General features: G+C 45.4%; 1 non-coding gene across 1 annotated transcript; it reads left to right on the top strand.

The window, feature by feature from the left end:
* The first annotated feature begins 16,758 nt into the window (after positions 1-16,758).
* On the top strand, positions 16,759-16,831 carry TRNAF-GAA. Its single transcript has one exon. It is a non-coding gene; the product is annotated as a tRNA-Phe (tRNA).
* Positions 16,832-17,188: the final 357 nt, after the last annotated feature.

Genomic DNA, 17,188 nt, shown 5'->3' with positions numbered 1-17,188 from the left:
TTCCCACCAACTAGATACTTGGGTGGTCTTTGCTATGGGACGTGATACTCAATATGGACCCACTAGCCCTCAGGGGAAAAACACTCTAGGAGTGGACAGGACTTGGGTAAGGTAGGCAGATGGGAAAGACAAAGCATCAAAGGCAAGAAGTGTGGCTCAAGAAGCAGTCAGCCAAGATACACATCTTTATTTTATTTTATTTTATTTTATTTTATTTTATTTTATTTTATTTTATTTTATTTTATTTTATTTTATTTTATTTTATTTTATTTTATTTTATTTTATTTTATTTTATTTTATTTTATTTTATTTTATTTGGAGTATTATGACCTATAAATCCTGAAAGCTTCTCATTCAGTAATGAACTCTTATTTTTAAAGACTTTATTGCTGTGTGTGCAACAGTTCAGTATCTGGGCTCAATTGACTGTGGCAGATATGAGAAACGGAGATGCATAAGTGCAGATGGTCACATCAGGCATTTGCATATCCTTAGTTTTATAGCCAGGCTATCAAACAGATAACAATGATGGGACATGGCAGACATTAGCCTCTGGTCAAGAGTTTTAAGCACTTTGGACTTGGCAGAGGTTTCACCCACGTCAGTCCTGCCTTGGTCTGCATCCAGCCTATGCAGCAAAATGGTCTGGCCCTGTGAAGGAAATGAGGAGCAGGGGCACATTTCTACCTTTAGGGAGGACCATGACTTACCCACCTTCTTGGCTTTTCATGTCTGGACAGTCATACTCTCAGACAGGAGCAAAGCAAACAGCAGGACCCTCACTGATGGATATCCTGTAAATGTGGGAATCACTGCTGCTGTCTGAGCAGGCATCTGGCACCTACTCAAACAGGCTATTGCCTGTCTGCAGTATAATGGAAGAACCAAAACAGACTGTCTCCCTGGAATTAGTAATGTAGAGACACTTGAGCTGGGATCCACCTCATGTCACATTAGAGAACTCCATCTGAGCTGGTCACATTCAGTCCCCTTTACAACAGAATTATGGAATCATCAAATGGTTTGGGCTGGAAGGGACCTTTAAAGGTCACCTAGTCCAATGTCCCTGCACTAAGCAGGGACATCTTCCACTAGATCAGGTTTTTCAGAGCCACGTCCAACATGACCTTGAATGTTTCCAAGGACGGGAGAAGGCAGAAGGCAAAGTCAGGGACTGGAAGAATGGAGAACCACCCACTGTAGGAGATCAGGTTCGAGACTGTCTAAGGAACCTAAAGGTGCACAAGTCCATGGGATCTGATGAGATGCATCTGTGGGTCCTGAGGGAAATATTGGATTAAGTGGATAGGCCACTATCCATCATATTTGAGAAGCTGTGTCAGTCCAGTGAAGTTCCCACTGTCCAGAAAAGGGGAAACATAACTCCCATTTCTAAAAAGGGAAATGAGGAAGACCTGGCAAATTACAGGCCAGTCAGTCTCACCTCTGTGCCTGGCAAGATACATGGAGCAGATCCTCCTGGAAACTGTGCTAAGGCACGTGGAAAATGAGGATGTGATTGGTGACAACCAACATGGCTTCACTAAGGGCAGGTCCTGCCTGAGAAAACTCATGGCCTTCTGTGATGGGGTAACAGCGTTGGTGGATGAGGGAAGAGCGACTGACATCACCCACCTGGACTTGTGCAAAGCATTTGACACTGTCCTGCATGGCATCCTTGTTTCTAATCTGGAGAGACATGCATTTGAAGGGTGGACCACTCGGTGGATAAGGAATTGGCTGGATGGTCGCACTCAAACAGTTGCTGTCAACAGCTCGATGTCCAAGTGGAGACAGTGATGAGTGGTGTTCCTCAGGAGTTGGTATTGGGACTGGCGCTGTTCAACATCTTTATCAGTGACACGGACAGTGGGATCAAGCGCACCCTCAGCAAGTTTGCCAACAATACCAACCTCAGTGGTGCGGTCAACACTCTGGAGGGAATGGATGCCATCCAGAGGGACCTTGACAGGCTTGAGAGGTGGGCCTGTGCGAACCTCATGAGTTTCAACAAGGCCAAGTATCAAGTCCTGCATGTGGGTCAGGGCAGCCCCCAGTATCAATACAGGTGGGGCGGAGAATGGATTGACAGCACCCTGAGGAGAAGGACCTGGCGGTGCTGGTGTACAAGAAGCTCAACATGGCCCAGCAATGTGTGCTTGCAGCTCAGAGAACCAACTGTATCCTGGGCTGTGTGAAGTGTGGCCAGCAGGTTGAGGGAGGTGATTCTGTCCCTCTGCTCTGCTCTCATGAGACCCCACCTGCAGTATTGGCCTCTGCTCAGAAAGCCCCCAATATAAGAAGGACATAGGCCTGAGGAGTCCAGAGGAGGCCATGAAGAAGATCAGAGGGCTGGAGCACCTCTCCAGTGAAGACAGACTGAGAGTTGGGCTTGTTCAGCCTGGAGAAGAAAAGGCTCCAGGGAGACATTACAGTGGTCTTCCAGTACCTAATGGGGTTGACAAGAATGCTGGAGAGGGATTTTTTTACAGGGACATGAAGTGATAGGTCAAGGGGGAATGGTTTTAAACTGAAAGAGGGTAGATGTTGATTAGATATTATGAAGAAATTCTTTGCTGTGAGGGTGGTGAGGCCCTGTACCAGGTTGCCCAGAGAAGCTGTGGATGCCCCATCCCTGGCAGTGTTCAAGTCCAGGCTGGATGGGGCTTTGAGCAACCTGGTCTGGTGGCAGGTGTCCCTGCCCGTGACAGGGGGTTGGAACTGGATGATATTTAAGGTCCCTTCCATCCCAAAGCATTCTATGATTCCGTGATTTCATGGAGTATCTGCAACCTGTGTGGGCAGCCTGGTCCAGTGTTTTACCAACCTTATTGTAAAAAATCTCTTCCTTATATCTAGTCTGAATCTACATGCTCTTAGTATAACACCTCTTGTCCTGTTGCTACAGGTCCTGCTAAAAAGTCTGTCTCCATCTTTCTTATAAGCCCCCTTTAAGTACTAAAAGGTCTCAATAAGGTGTCCTTGGAGTCTGCTTTTCTCCGGTTAAACAATCCCAACTCTGTCAGCCTTTCCTCGTACAAGAGGTGCTCCATCCCTCTTAAGGAATCAGAAAAGAGACATTTTTAGCCACCTACTGCAGGAAGAGAGAAATCGTGCCCTCAGCCTTGTAGCATCTCTCCCCACCAACTGGGCAGGCAGCTGAGAGTGACTGACTCAGATGGAGAAACCTACCTTGGGTGAGAACAGAGCTGAGATTGCTCTGCCTGCAGTTATGCAGAACTGGGGGGGCAAAAGGGTCTCATCCAGAACTAGTCAAAAGTGATACACCGGTCTTAGCTTGGTCAAGGATAGTCTTCCTATGGCTAGTTACTGTTTTAGGAGAGCTAATATGTCTTGAAGAGTTCTGTCCCAGGGGCCAGATAATGCACCTACCACCTGGGAGGGTGAGTCTACAGTGCTGTACTACTCCAGGTGCACTTACCAGCACATGTCTCCAGACCTGGGCATCTTCTACAAGTGCTCTGTTTCACCACTGAGCTCGAACTAAAATCCACCTAAGGGGTTTCTGTTGCATTAATGCCTTTCCACATGCACCAGTGAAAGCATTTACCTATGGAAAAGATCTCCCCCATCATGGTTCAGGGTGTTGACATGCTGGGAATCATATGGTCTCTTTTGTGTTCTGACCCTGCAATGCTCTTATCCCAGAATGAGCTGAAGAAACCGTTTAGATGAGAACTGGAAGAAATCCTTGTTCCAATTTCTTGCCCAGCTCTTGAATTTTAACCTCATCTCTTGTTTCTTGTCCTAACACACTGGGTATAATTAGACAACCCCAGAGCTAACAGTGTCTGCTAGACTTGCTGAAGATGCAGAGGGAAACACTTGTCAGTCACCCACTAAGAAGGTTGCACTTGCAAAGCAACGTGGTGTGCCATGACCTACATCGCATGCACCCACCTACGCCACGTGTGGGCTGCGTCTTCTCCTGGGGGAAGCCCAGCAGCTGCGTGTGGGTATTATTCCAATTAGTTTTCACTTTGTCAATGCGAGTGTGATACAGAGATGTGCTGGCATGTCCTGCATGACAGTATTCTGCCAACAAAAGAGAGTCCCCCTGCTACTGGGAAAATATCATATATCTGTAAATCTGCCCACAGCTTTACAGATATTTGTGCTGTTCCATGAAAAGAGTAATTTTTATTTTAGAAACATCTATCTGCCTCTAAGCATGTGTATCTATATCCCACTCTACATACAATACTTGGCTGGCATTTTTCAAATTCAAACATTTAAGAAACAGAAGGGTTGTTTCTTTAATCCCTATGTGTCATTAGCTAACAGCCTGTATCCTTCTGTCTTAGGGGGGAAAAAAGCTCTCAGATAAACCCCCAGCTCCTTTCTCACAGGCTGAGTCAGCAGGAGATTTTTATTTTTGTGTTGCTGGAAGGGAAGTGAAGGGGGAGAGTGGACTAACTCTGCCTGTGCCACCTGGAAGGAATGGTGGATGCTCTGCAGAGTCCTCAGCATCCTGCCTAGGTATGGTTGGTCACACCCAGAGATGCAGAAACAGCACCCTGGCAAGGTTGTGACCTGAATTCCCAGAGCTGTTCTGGATTTGTGGGTTTCACTTTTAGGCTTCACCATCCAGGGTAGATGCCAGCTGTTGCCCACATGATCTGACAAGTTGTCTGGCTCTTAGTGTCCTAATGGATACAACAACTACCCCCTGCCACTCACCTTTTCTTGCATTAGAACAGTGGGAAAATTGGGGGCTTTCTGCAACCCTGAGAGATGTTAAAAAAAAACAAAATAAAAAAAGGCTGGCTAAAATCAACCAGCTTGTGTACTTGCAGGCAAAATTCTGCAGTTAGTTGTGGTCTGTTACTTAGGACTGCAAGAACAGAGTGAAATACAGCAGCAAATGCAGTTACTGCTATGGAGAGGAGCAGATGGAGGAAGACTCAGCAAACGTACAGTTTGCTTGTTTTCAAAACTTTTCAACAAAAACATCTTTTTTCCTTTTATTTTGTTTTTCTTTCCCCTCTAGCTGTTGATGGATGATCAGCAGTTACATGTTTAGAATAACTTTAAAACCTAATCAACACGCAGTTTTGCAGCTGGTGTAAGTTTTGCTAGGTGGTATTTCTTCCCTCTGTCCTGTCCTGTTAGCCATCAGGAAGACCTTTATTGGGGTTATAAATGAATTTCACCCTCTAATCTATAGCTAAATACTTTGCTAACAGAAGTATAGGGCTTGGTAATGAAATAATTTTGAAATTAAGATAGAGGGTAAAGCTTTTATTTTTCCCCCAATTTCATATATATTAAATAAAAAGAAAGCCTTTTACTTCATAACCTTATATTTAGACTCCTCTTCCTGGGTGTGGGAACTCTTAGTTTAAGTATTTTCCTCTGTTTTTTAGGGAAGGGGTGAGGATCTGAGTTCCTATGAGATACAAAAACACCCTTTGCTGACAGCTCTAGGGCATTTCAATGGGGACAGATCTCAGTCAGAGCCACAGATATTAAAGTAGGCATAAAATGAGCCAGGAAGCAATGGTAGATTATTCACAGATTTAGTTAGGCCTATTTGCATAATAGTTGTCAGTGATACTAGTCTGTAGCTAACGCCCCGAAATCATCCCCTCACACTGCTCTCGAGTTAACCGCTGATGCTGAAATGATTTCTGTATAGGAAAAAGTTCTTGATGTGTCAGATCTGTCCACCCTCCTACAAACCTCAGGCGGCTCAGATTTTCAGCATCCCTAACAGAATTCAACATCAGAAGACTTCCCAGAGCCACAGGGAGACTGATGAGGGCTTCTGCCCTGTGTTTTGTCCCTCTAAAACTCCTATACCCTGCTGGGATAAAATACCCTTTGAATGTCAGATGAGCAGAAGCTGGCAGGTGGCTTCACCTCACTCCTGGGGAATATTTCTGACTCCCCAGGATCTCCTGACTCACAGGCAGTGCCTGGGGGACTGTACCACCCACCTTCTTGGCGGGGGAAGGCAGGTGGGCAAGGCAGAGCCCCAGCCCTGTGGGGAGAGAGATGCTTTTTGCCGTGACTCATCTGTGTGCTGCCTTCAGAGGGAGAGGCAGCAGCTTCAGTGAGTGGGAGTCTTGCTATTTTCTGTTTACTGGTTTTTTTCTTGCTGTCTTTTCCCACCTGAGGGACAACACTTTTGAAAGCCAAAGTGCAGTCATTTTGTGGCTAGAACAATTTTTATTTTTTTTCCTTTCCTGATGAAGATTGGAAGTTTGGTATCTGCAGGAGAATCTGGAAAATGGAGAAGACGAGAGGGAGAAAGGATAAACTTATTTTGGGCAGGGATGATTTATGCACAGGTGATTCTTATTTTACATCCTAGCATCTGGCCTGTCGAAAGGATTTATTGGCACTAGATGGTGGTAACATATCAACTGGAGAAATATGGGGGGAAGGGGGAAAACAGGGCTTCTTTGCCTCCAAATCTTAGATGGATGTTTGATCCCAGACACCACGGCCAATGTCAGTCCTGCCACACAGGACCCAGATAAGCTACCATGAGTCCCTTTAGGTCAATTCTTCCGTGCCTTAAGCCTGTCAATCTTCCCATCAAATTCGGTTGTCACTCAGGTCCATTTCACGCTGGATTTATTAACCATGGTGAATCGATTGCATGGCTTGGGACTGGGTTATTAGTGCCATTATCTTGTTTACTGCTTTAGGATCTCTCTAGCTTTAAAGCAATGCCCTTCTACACCCAAGTAAAAGAGAAGTTCAATTTTTCCCATGTTTCATTGCAAAAACGATGATGGGGAGATGGGTCCACTACGAGTCTTTGCTCTGCCAGGTTTAAGTTGTCTGCAGGGCTTGATCCTGTCCATGTTCTCTGGGAAGGCCCTCTGGCCTGGGCTTCTCATTGCATGTTGCTTTAAAGGAAAGGGTCTGTTTCTGACACGCAGCAGCCCAAGGCCAGGATCACTCTTTCAAGGTTCAATACCCTGGCCAAAAAAGCTAGCTCACTTGACAGAAACCACTAGAGAAACCACCTAGGCAAGGGTAGAGGGTACCCTGCACTAGACTGGGATCCTTCCTTTGAAGTCATGGACTTAATGGTCATGTGGGTTTTAATCGCCAGGAAGCTCGTATTAGCCCATAGCTGTCCATGCAGCAAGAGTCTTACTGTGGGAGCTGGACTTGGAAAGCTCATGAAATAGCTTTGGCTCCAGATGTGTTGTCTAGCCATCTCTGGCATCAAGATAAAGCTCTACACAGACAGCTGGGGTTCAAAGCTTGACATGGTGAACGGGTGTTTAATAGTGGCAGAACAGCTTCAGTCAGCCACCTTGAAGTTCTCCAGGATACCTATAGCCTGGCGAGCAGAGCATGAGTCTTGGTTCTGCAGGTTCTGGTCTTCTCAGACAGACTGGAGACCTGAACCTCCATCTCCTCTCTAACTCCTAAGTGCAATAGCCAATTTATGTCATCTATGTGTCAAGCAGCAAAGTTTTGTGAGACTAGGCTGGCTTAGCCACCTTCCTCCAGGAGGTCTTTCCAGGCCTGAATCCTAAGTGAAGACCTCCTAACAGCCTGGTGTTAGCTACATGACTTTGAAACAGATCTGAAGCTCATGTTTCCACCTTCCCAACATGTCCTATGAAATGCCTCCAACTGGCACATACAGTCTCAATTCTTGTCAGGAAATGTCTGTCTGTCCATGAAAGCTCATTGTGCTCTTGCAGGAACTGCAAAATTAGCAGCTGATGCTTAGCCATGTACAATAGTGGAATTTTGGAGGAGAAGCCATGAAAAGATGCAGCATACAGCTCATCTGTGAAAGTGGTGGGTGCTTGGAGAAGTCCTCCAAGGTTAGAAAAATGCTCTCCAATGCTGACAGAGAGTAGTAGATGTGTTTGGCCTTCAGGGCAAGTTCAGAGTTGTGATACCCATGAAAATGAAGAACCTCTCATTCTCCAGATCACACATTTCATTGCCATATGCCATAGTCCCTTTCTATCTTGCACATTGAGATTGCTTTCCTTATGATAGAGATTGCTTGGTTTGTACAGACAAAGAATGAAGCTGAGTCATGCACTCAGACTTAGGACGGGGTAAAGCTTTTCACCCACTGGTGAAACAGCCAGACACTAATGGGGGGAGGGATTCTCGCAAAACATGAAGCAGGTGACTGAACTGATGACCTTCAACTGCAGAAGGCTGCTGTGGAGGGAGCTAAAGGTGCTCCAGGCCTTTCTCCTATCTCCACATGCTTTCTCTGGAGCTTTTCAGGACCCTGGTATAAACTTAGGTAAAGTTTCTGGTGGCTCTGCTTTCCTTCTGAGCTGAGAGAAGCCAAGTACAGCCAGAGGATGTCACATCTTGGTGACATCTATTGCCTACACTCCCAGATCCATCCTCACTCTACATGCAATATGTAGCTTTTGCCAGTGTTTTGGATGAGGGCCCTCTCCATGCTCCCTCTGAAACAGCCCCTGCACAAGGGGTGTTCATGAAGTTGGAGCTGCTTTACCAAGCAGTAGCATAACTAAAGAACACATACCTCGTTCTTTCCAGTTTTGGAGACTGTGATTAAAAGTTGTTAAACAATAACATTTATATTTGGAGAATTGTTCTTTTGTTTTGTCCCAACCCCTTTACATTTAAGCACAGATATACAGTCTGATCATTTCCAAGTGTCTTTCTGTTTAAACAGTTGAAGACAAAGGAAATCATGCACGACTAGGTGCATAAGGTGCATACTGCAGAACATAACTCTTGTTTATTTAAGAAGCAGCAATGAGCTACATATGTTATACAATTACATGGAAGATAGCAAGATTGCTGTGTTTTGGAATAAAAAAATGTCAGTGTTTGGAGAGAAAAGAGATTATTGGAGGTAATTTATGTAGTTTAGAGTGATTTAAGTCTAGTTAAACAATTGTGCACCGTGGTACACTATGTGACATAATAGGCTAAGAGAACTGAAAAATTAAGTTGGTTTTCCATGCCTGCTTCCCACCTGGTGCTCCACCAGTGAAACCCATGGGGGTCTGTCACTGGTGGAGAGAGGCTGCTCCTGGCCTGGGTTTTCCTGACGTTTGTTCTTTCTTGCTTTGTTGTGTGGTTTGCCACTCACCACATGATGTTTACCTCAGGGGTCTGAGTGGGCTCTGCACCATTAGGCAAGCTGGCCTTACTGACAACCCCAGCTCAGCTCTTTCAAGTATCTGGCCAGCAGCCTTTTTATTTGCATTCCTTCATTGCCCAAAGTTTTTCCTGTGAGTGAAAGTCAGAGCAGACTGCATTTAACAGGTTAGAGGTAAGGTGGAGCTGGGGAGAGATGGTCAGGAAGAGAAATTGATGTTTTAGGGCATCAGTGCCTATCAGCACTAGGGTAACCCACCTGCCTGAGGTTCTTTGGAGGATGGGGAATATCTAAAGAGCCACTTATTGATCAGATTGAGGGCTGACAGTGCTTCTCAGATCTGAGCACTTTCCAGCCTCAAATGCTTGAGAGTTCTCACCTGCTACGGCAGAGACAGAGTCCTTTTACTGATGGAGAAACTGAGGCACAGGGGAACCAGTAGAGGTTTGGTGTGTTTGTTTGTTTGTTTGTTTTTCTTTTACTAATTTTACTGAGCTGCTGCTCAGCACATCTAGGAAAAACACAGTGAATACCAAACTGGTTCCTGAAAACATGTTTGCTTGGTTTAACCATCTGGAACACCACAGATTTCTACTACAAAGGCAGGAGATCCCCCCACCAAAAGAAAAAAAAAGAAAAAAAAAAAAAAGTCTGCATCCAGAAGGGGTGAGAGAGTTGTTACACTAAAGCTTTGACTTTGAAACAGCCCCTTCTCTACATGCAAATTCAGTTCAGGAAAGGCAGAGGAGTTAAGCAGTGCAGCTCTGAGATGATAAACACACACCTCTATGGTTTGCATGATCTTTGGATGGGAGCAAAGTGGAAAGGTGGAAATCAGGGGTAGACTGCGAGCCAAAGGACCTCAAAATACACAAGTCCAAGCCACAGGAGTGTCAGCAAGATCTTCCCATGGATGGAGAGTGGGCTGAACAGTTTCAAGTTGAGGGAGAGGGATGCAGAGAAATAAGAGTGCAATCATCCTGCTGCAAGTCATCTTGCCTGAAATGGCAGTAAGGGTGCAGGGGAACAGCATCTGGGCACCAAGCAAAGGCAATAATGGCTTGTGAAATGTCATGTCCTCTCCCCTCCAACACAGACTCCTCATTTCCTCTAGCACAGATGTTTGGAGGAGCTTAACTTCAGATTTGCTATTTCTTGTGGTGGGAGTTTTCAGAAAGACAGGGTTAAATAACAGCCAATGTTTTGGGCAAATGCAAGAGCATATGTTGCCCCAGCTTCAAACTACAGCTAATGATCCCAATATCTGATTTAAACCCCCCAGCTCTCCAGCCTGTGCTTGTCTTGGCTTGCAAAGTCCCATCCACACCACCATAAATCAACCCTCTCCTCCTAAGCTAGCTGGTGCAGTACGGTCTGTGGACAAGGTGCTCAGGTCACCTTCCCCAGCACCACGTAGCTCCCAGGCTAGAGGAAGGAGGCAGAGTAAAGTACTTATTGAGATAAATCCTGACTGCAGGCTACTTGTGTGACAACTAGGAGCCTTGAACTTTTCTTTTCTAGTCCTCCACAGCTACTCATCCTTCACCCTCACTCCCATGCCTTAGGTTAATATGCCTCAGGTGATGTTGATTTTATGGGCTTGAATGCTCCTGAAGTCACTACACAGTGAAGCATTTTTTTAAAAAAAAAAAGACCTCAGCAAGCTAAAGAGAGAGCTGGATCTACCTCCTCATGACTCTCACACACCATATAATCACTCCTCCGTGGCATGCTGGGGCTAAGCCCTTTATTGCCTGACACCTCAGGGTGCTTCTCCAAAGCCCTGAGCATCATGCCTTGGACCCACAGACTTCCCAATCATAACACTCCTACAGATGAACCCTTTTCTGGTTGCTGAAACTCTTGGATTCAACACAAGGGAGATGAAAAGAAGTCACTGGAAATCCCCTGGGCTCTGAGGACAAGTACTGATGGCCGGCCACCTATGCCAGTTAGCATTCAAGGCTCTAAGCAGCACTAGCCACAGCTGAAAAGTCATCATTACCAGCAGAGCATAGATCCTTGCTAGAATTAATGATTCAAGCCTGCTTAATTGAAGGTTTCTCCCCTTTGCTCTAAATGTTAATCCCTTCTTCAGCCATGAAATTGCACATCCGCCCATATCTTCACTTGAACCCTCTCCCTAAGAACAGCAGCAAAAAAACTTTCAACATCACATAACATAAATTTCTTTGGTAGTTTTGGATACCTATAAGAACTGCCAGCCCTTGGAAAAATCTTCACCCCGGGAAGAAATAGGGAAGATACTTGGAAATACCTTTTCAACCTTAAGAGAAACTAAAAAAACAAAAGGCTGACTGAGACAGCTTAAAACCCGTGACTCACTGATGATAGAGCTGAGCTGAGATCTGAGAAAGACCAGGACCCTGATCTAACCACTGTAACACACTCCTGCAAACTAAAGGCAGGCCAGGGGATCTGTGGTGGGTGAGATTGTCATGAGGGAATAGGTGCAGGTGCTGGGACGACAACACAGTCAGGGAATAAAACAATCCCTTGAGACCAGGCCAGTCGTCACAGCTCATTCCTGCCAAGTCTTGTGATTATTTATGACGCAAAGCGGCTGCAGGGGGTTGTCATGTGCAAACTTTTGTCAGGCACTGCTTTGAGATGTTATCTTTTCCTTTGCAGAGTCACAATGTGATTCCAGATTCTGCTAAAATGCAATAGCATGTGGAAGTTGCAATGCAGAGAGCCTGCCTCACCTCTCATTTGCAAAATGTGTAACTAAGGTGAGTCATAGAATCATATAATTGCTTAGGCTAGAATAGACCTTTAAGATCATCAAATCCAACTGTTAATGTTAGTCCACCATTAAACCATGCCCCTAAGTGCCACATCTACACATTCTTTAAATACCACTAGGGATGGTCACTCAACCACTTCCCTCGGCAGCCTGTCCCAATGCTTGCCTGCCCCTTCTTCCAAAGGTTATAAATTCTCCTTTTCCCCTGAGTTCCAGCCAATTTTCTCTCTTCAGACAGGTTGATCATATTCCTCCCTCACTCATCTTTTGACACATGAGGATGGTCTGCACCATTAAGGTTTCCTTCTGGAAGAATGTCCCACCTTCATTGACTCCTTGGCCCTTCAGGACTGCCTCCCAAGGGACCCTGTCAACCAGGCTCCTAAACAGGCCAAAGTCTGCCCTGTGGAAGCCCAGCCTGGCATGCCTGCTGACCCCCCTACTTACTTCTCTGAGAATCAAAAACTATCATTTCATGATTGCTGTGCCCAGGATGGTCTCCAACCATCAACAAGGCCTTCTCTGTTCAGAAACACTAGCTCCAGCAGGTGCCTTCCCTAGTTGGCTCACTGACCAGCTGGGTCAGGAAGGTCTCTTCCAGACGTGCAGAAACCTCCTAGACTGTTTCCTCTCCTCTGTACTGTATTTCTGGCAGACAGCTGGTAAGTTGAGGTCCCCAAGAACAGGAACTAGCAATTGGGAGACTTCCCCCAGATGACTATAGAAAATTTAGTCTGCCTCTTCATCTTGGTTGGGTGGTCTGTAGCAGACTCGCACCAGGATATGTGCCTGGCTGGCCTTCCCCCTGATTCTTGCCCATAAACACTGAACCCTATTGTCACCATCATTAAGCTCCAGACAATAAAAATACTCCCTGGCATGCAGGGTTACCCCACTACCTGTCCCTCCCTGCCTATCCCCTGTGAAGAGCCATCCATTGCAGAACGGCAGTTGTGTGGATCATCCCACCGTGTTTTTGTGATGGCAGCCATGCCACAGTTTTCCTGCCGCACAATGACTTCCAGCTCCTCCTGTTTGTTGCTCATGCTGTGTGCACTGGTACAGGTGGACTTCAGCTGGGCTATTGATCCTGCCACCTTTTTTATGGGGAGAAACCATAATTCCTATGTGACCATTGTCAAGTGCTTCCATGTCTTCTAATACATTAATAACCTTTCTGTCTTTACTGCTGCATGGATCTCCATCCCCCACTTCCACTGAGACAGCAGACCAAAGGGCTTTGCTAGCACACCGTCCCTCAAACATTGGCGTGCTGCCCCCAGGCTGAAAAAGGGTAGATTTAGATGAGTATGAGGAAGAAATTCTTACTGTGAGGGTGGTGAGACACTGAACCATGTTGCCCAGTGAAGCTGTGGATGCCTCATCCCTGGAAGTGTTCAAGGCCAGGCTGGATGGGACTTTGCGCAAGCTGGTCTGGTGGCAGGTGTCCCTGCCCATGGCAGGGAGGTTGGTACTAGGTGAACTTTAAGGTTGCTTCCAGCACAAACCATTATATGAATCTATTCTTATATCTAGTGTGCCTGGGTTTAGCCCTTTCCCCCTTCAGAAAACCCACAGAGTCCTGGTCCCTCCCCTGGCAGCTCCTCATTCCTTCTTACTTTGTTCTTGGCTCTTCATAATCCACAAATCTGGGATAATTTCCTTTTCAGTCAGACTCAGAGCACCAAGAAGCTCAAAAATGCTTTGGTAGCTTCAGGGATCGCTGAGAGTGGATTTAAGCAGGAAAGAGAATTAATTTTCTGGGGCAGTCTCATGTGTGTGACTCAGACACTGTGGAAAAGGGAATAGATTGGTGGAAGGATGGTCGTAAAGCATTAGAAAAGGGACGCTTGCATCAGAGGTGCTGATTTCCATGTCTACGTCACCTAGCAACACTCCAGTTAAGGATTTAACTTCCGAGAAACTGATTCCCTGGGAATTTTCCCATTAGGTGGCACCACTGTCCTTGAGAAGGCTTTGCTCTGCTCTGGTTCTTTCATGCCAAATAGACGCAAATCGCAATGCAGACCTAAATCGCAATCGCATCGCAACCCTCCCACCGGATAAGCTCATACAGAGTTGGAAGAGGAATGGGATTTTTACAGATCCAGAAGTGACATGCACTGTCAGTTCTAATTAAATTTGGAGAAAAACTTTTGATAGGACCCAGCCTATCTTTGCAATGAGCATAACAGATTCTGGAAAATGCCATGGAGTGACTCCATAACCTGCCTTCTCTGTGCAAAAGATTGTTATGTCTTCATTAAAACTGTAGAAAAACTGCTGAGCTGGTCCTTGGTCCCTGAGCCATGCAGCATGCTCCAGGATAGCTCATGCAGACTACGGTTTACAGCAAAACAAAATTCTCATGTGATGATACCACGACCCCCCCGGTGACCCTCACACCACACGGTATAGCAGACATTTCATGCAGAAGGGTAATTTCTAGGGAAAGACAATGTTTCAGCTGAGCTCAGTAGTGGAAATACCTTTTCTCATTGTCACCAAGTAACGTCATTTCTGGTGTGGCTGTAGGGAGCCGAGTTGTAACCCACCGCAACACTGTTCTTGATGCATATATGAATTGCTGTTATAAATTGCATGCTCAGTTTGCCAAACTCATGTGCTGATAGTGTCTGAGGTGTCATGTGGAGTCCTCCAGACCTGACATTCAAAATTTTTGTTCTGATTTGGTTTGGTTTGATTTGATTTGGTTGGGTTTTGAAGGAAGATTCAATCTCGGAACTCAGTGTTCCCAATTTGAATTTACAAACACAAGCACCGGTGTTCTCAATTTCTGTGAGCTCTAGGTCAGGTTTAGAGATTTGCCTTGTTGGCCTTTGGGAAGTCATGTGAGATGAATCTCATTGCAGGAACCTTTTCGAAGCTGCTGGGGTTTGCAGAAAGAAGTCCTGCCAGGATCATCAGGTCTCTTCTTGTGGTCTTTGTTACCTATCATACTGATGTCCCTATCTGGCCTTCTAGGAATTTGGTAATCATCAGTGCTGGTAATGCTAAATAGCTCAGAGCTCTTAGGGGAAGAACAAAACCAGTACTCTTTCAACAGAATAAGAGGCATCAATGTGTCAAAATACACAGTCTTTAGAATAAAGATAAACCTGGAGCAGGTCCGCACTCCAGACCTTAGTGACCTTTTAAAGCAAAGCTTTACATACAAGTAAACACTTACGATGACCCCACAATAATAATCTAATAAATCATATGGGTATGCAATGCTTTTTCTAACTTCCTTCAGCATCCAAATGAGGAAAAAATACACCAAAAGAGTTTTCTGTTCCTGCAGGCTGATCCAAGCTGTATTTGTAGGATCCTTAGACAATGAGCTCAAGAAATCAGTCCTGTAGCATCTTTTGTAAATAAATATAACCAGACCTGTTCTGAATATACAGCCTTGGTCTGTAGATGATTTTGTGGGAGGCAGGTTGCATGATTTCTTCCTCATCTTCTTTCATGGACAATTGGAAAGATTTATTAGGGTTAATTCCCAGCTACATTCTTATGGATCATGAGGGCCAGGTGAAGGTGAGAGACACAGTCAATAGGATAGGTAATAAGGATTTCTCATTTCCACTTCAGGGCTGAGATCTAATCACTCTTCCGTGGCACTAAATCCCTGAGCCATATTCTGGGTTCCATATCAGCATCTCTACCAAACACAAAATGTAACAGAGGAGTTGGGCTTGGGATTCAGTTGCCTGGTGGCCATGGTCTTTAGCAATGCCCTGGAGTTGTTATGTGTACCCGTCCTCAGCATTGTAGAGCTGTCAAGGGCTGGGTCTGCCGTGTTTCTAGGTCACATATAGGAAACAATTTCTAAGTGTAAATGGACAAGAAGCAGAAGTTCTGTGCAGTGCTTAGCCATCCCTACCTCCTAAGCACAGAGATGCTGAGACCTGCATGTGTGATCAGCTCCTCATTGGTCATGGGTAGGATCACCACTGGGATCCAGGAGTGGAAGTGGTTTGGCAGAGAGGAAACCCACTTACAGTATGATCATGATGTTTGGATATTGCAAGAGGTTCCACAGCCCACTTTGGGAGTCTTAGATACTGTTATTTAATAAACATCTGTGAGGAAATGTCTGCTGCTGTCGAGCTGAACATTCAAAGCCAGATTAAATGTATTTTTGACACCTTTCCCTACCAGATTTTTAGCAGACATGGAAAACCTAGTGTGCATTTCACGTATGTATTTTGGGGAGATGTGAATTTGGAGCTGGTGAAAGATGGTAGGTTGCCTGTCCTGGGAGTGAAAGTCCTCTGTCTGCAGCATAAGTTGGTGGGCTGGGCAAACATCTACCTTATCACTGCATGAATATGTCTGACTCCCATTCCCTAGATGCAGAGATAGATGTGAAAGTATCAGCCAGGCTCTATGAATAACTCCAGATCCTTCAGTGGGTTCTGTGAAAAGGTATTAGAAATTAGTTCCATTCTAATGTTCTTGGCTGGTATTTGGATCAAGGTTGCTATTTAATGCCAGGTTTTAGCTGTGCAGACCTTGGGCTTTCGGTACAGCAAGGACCCCCACTTTCTTATTTCTTATCAGCACACTCAAACCTCTCCTTAAAGAGAAGGGGTCTTGGTATTTTTGTTATACCAGGCCAGTCTGGAAATGCAACCAACACGTTCCCTCTGATGCTGTTATTTGGTTTATTGACAGGGGTGCAAATACCCCTGTGCTCCACCCAGTTCTGATCTCTGCAATTAGCAACATGTGCCATGGACCAAGGAATGGCTATCGCATCCCAGACAAGTCTAAACCTGTGGAAGAGAACTGCATTAGTCAACACAACTGGTATCAAAGCTTGTCTGAAAAGGCTGAAAGATAATTACATTCCAACAGGTTTTTCAAAAAATAGTGCTACAGCAGAGCTGAAGTAGCTCAGCTGGGAGAGCGTTAGACTGAAGATCTAAAGGTCCCTGGTTCAAACCCGGGCTTCAGCAGCATTTTCTTGTAGCTTTTTTGTGACCAGTGCTGGGCTCTTCAATGCTAGAGAGACACAGAGCTACTAAAGAGTCCAGCAAAGGGGCCAGGAAGCTGATGAAAGGACTGGAACATCTCTCATGAGTAGAGGGTGGGAGACCTGGTACTGGTTACCCTGAGAGGTTATGGAGTCTCCATTCTCAGAAATATGTCTGGATGTGTTCCTGGGCAACTGGTTCTAGGTGACCCTGTTAGAGCAGGGGGTTGGACCAGATGACCTCCAGAGGTCCCTTCCAACTATTCTATGTGTAGAGGACAAAGACAAAAGTATATGTTTAAAGAAGGGAAAAGCAAGGCTAATGTCATCCTCTTCTATT

Source organism: Falco naumanni, chromosome 3 (assembly GCF_017639655.2).
Source record: "Falco naumanni isolate bFalNau1 chromosome 3, bFalNau1.pat, whole genome shotgun sequence".
NCBI classification, from domain to species: domain Eukaryota; kingdom Metazoa; phylum Chordata; class Aves; order Falconiformes; family Falconidae; genus Falco; species Falco naumanni.
This window is presented reverse-complemented; position numbering and strand designations above follow the sequence as displayed.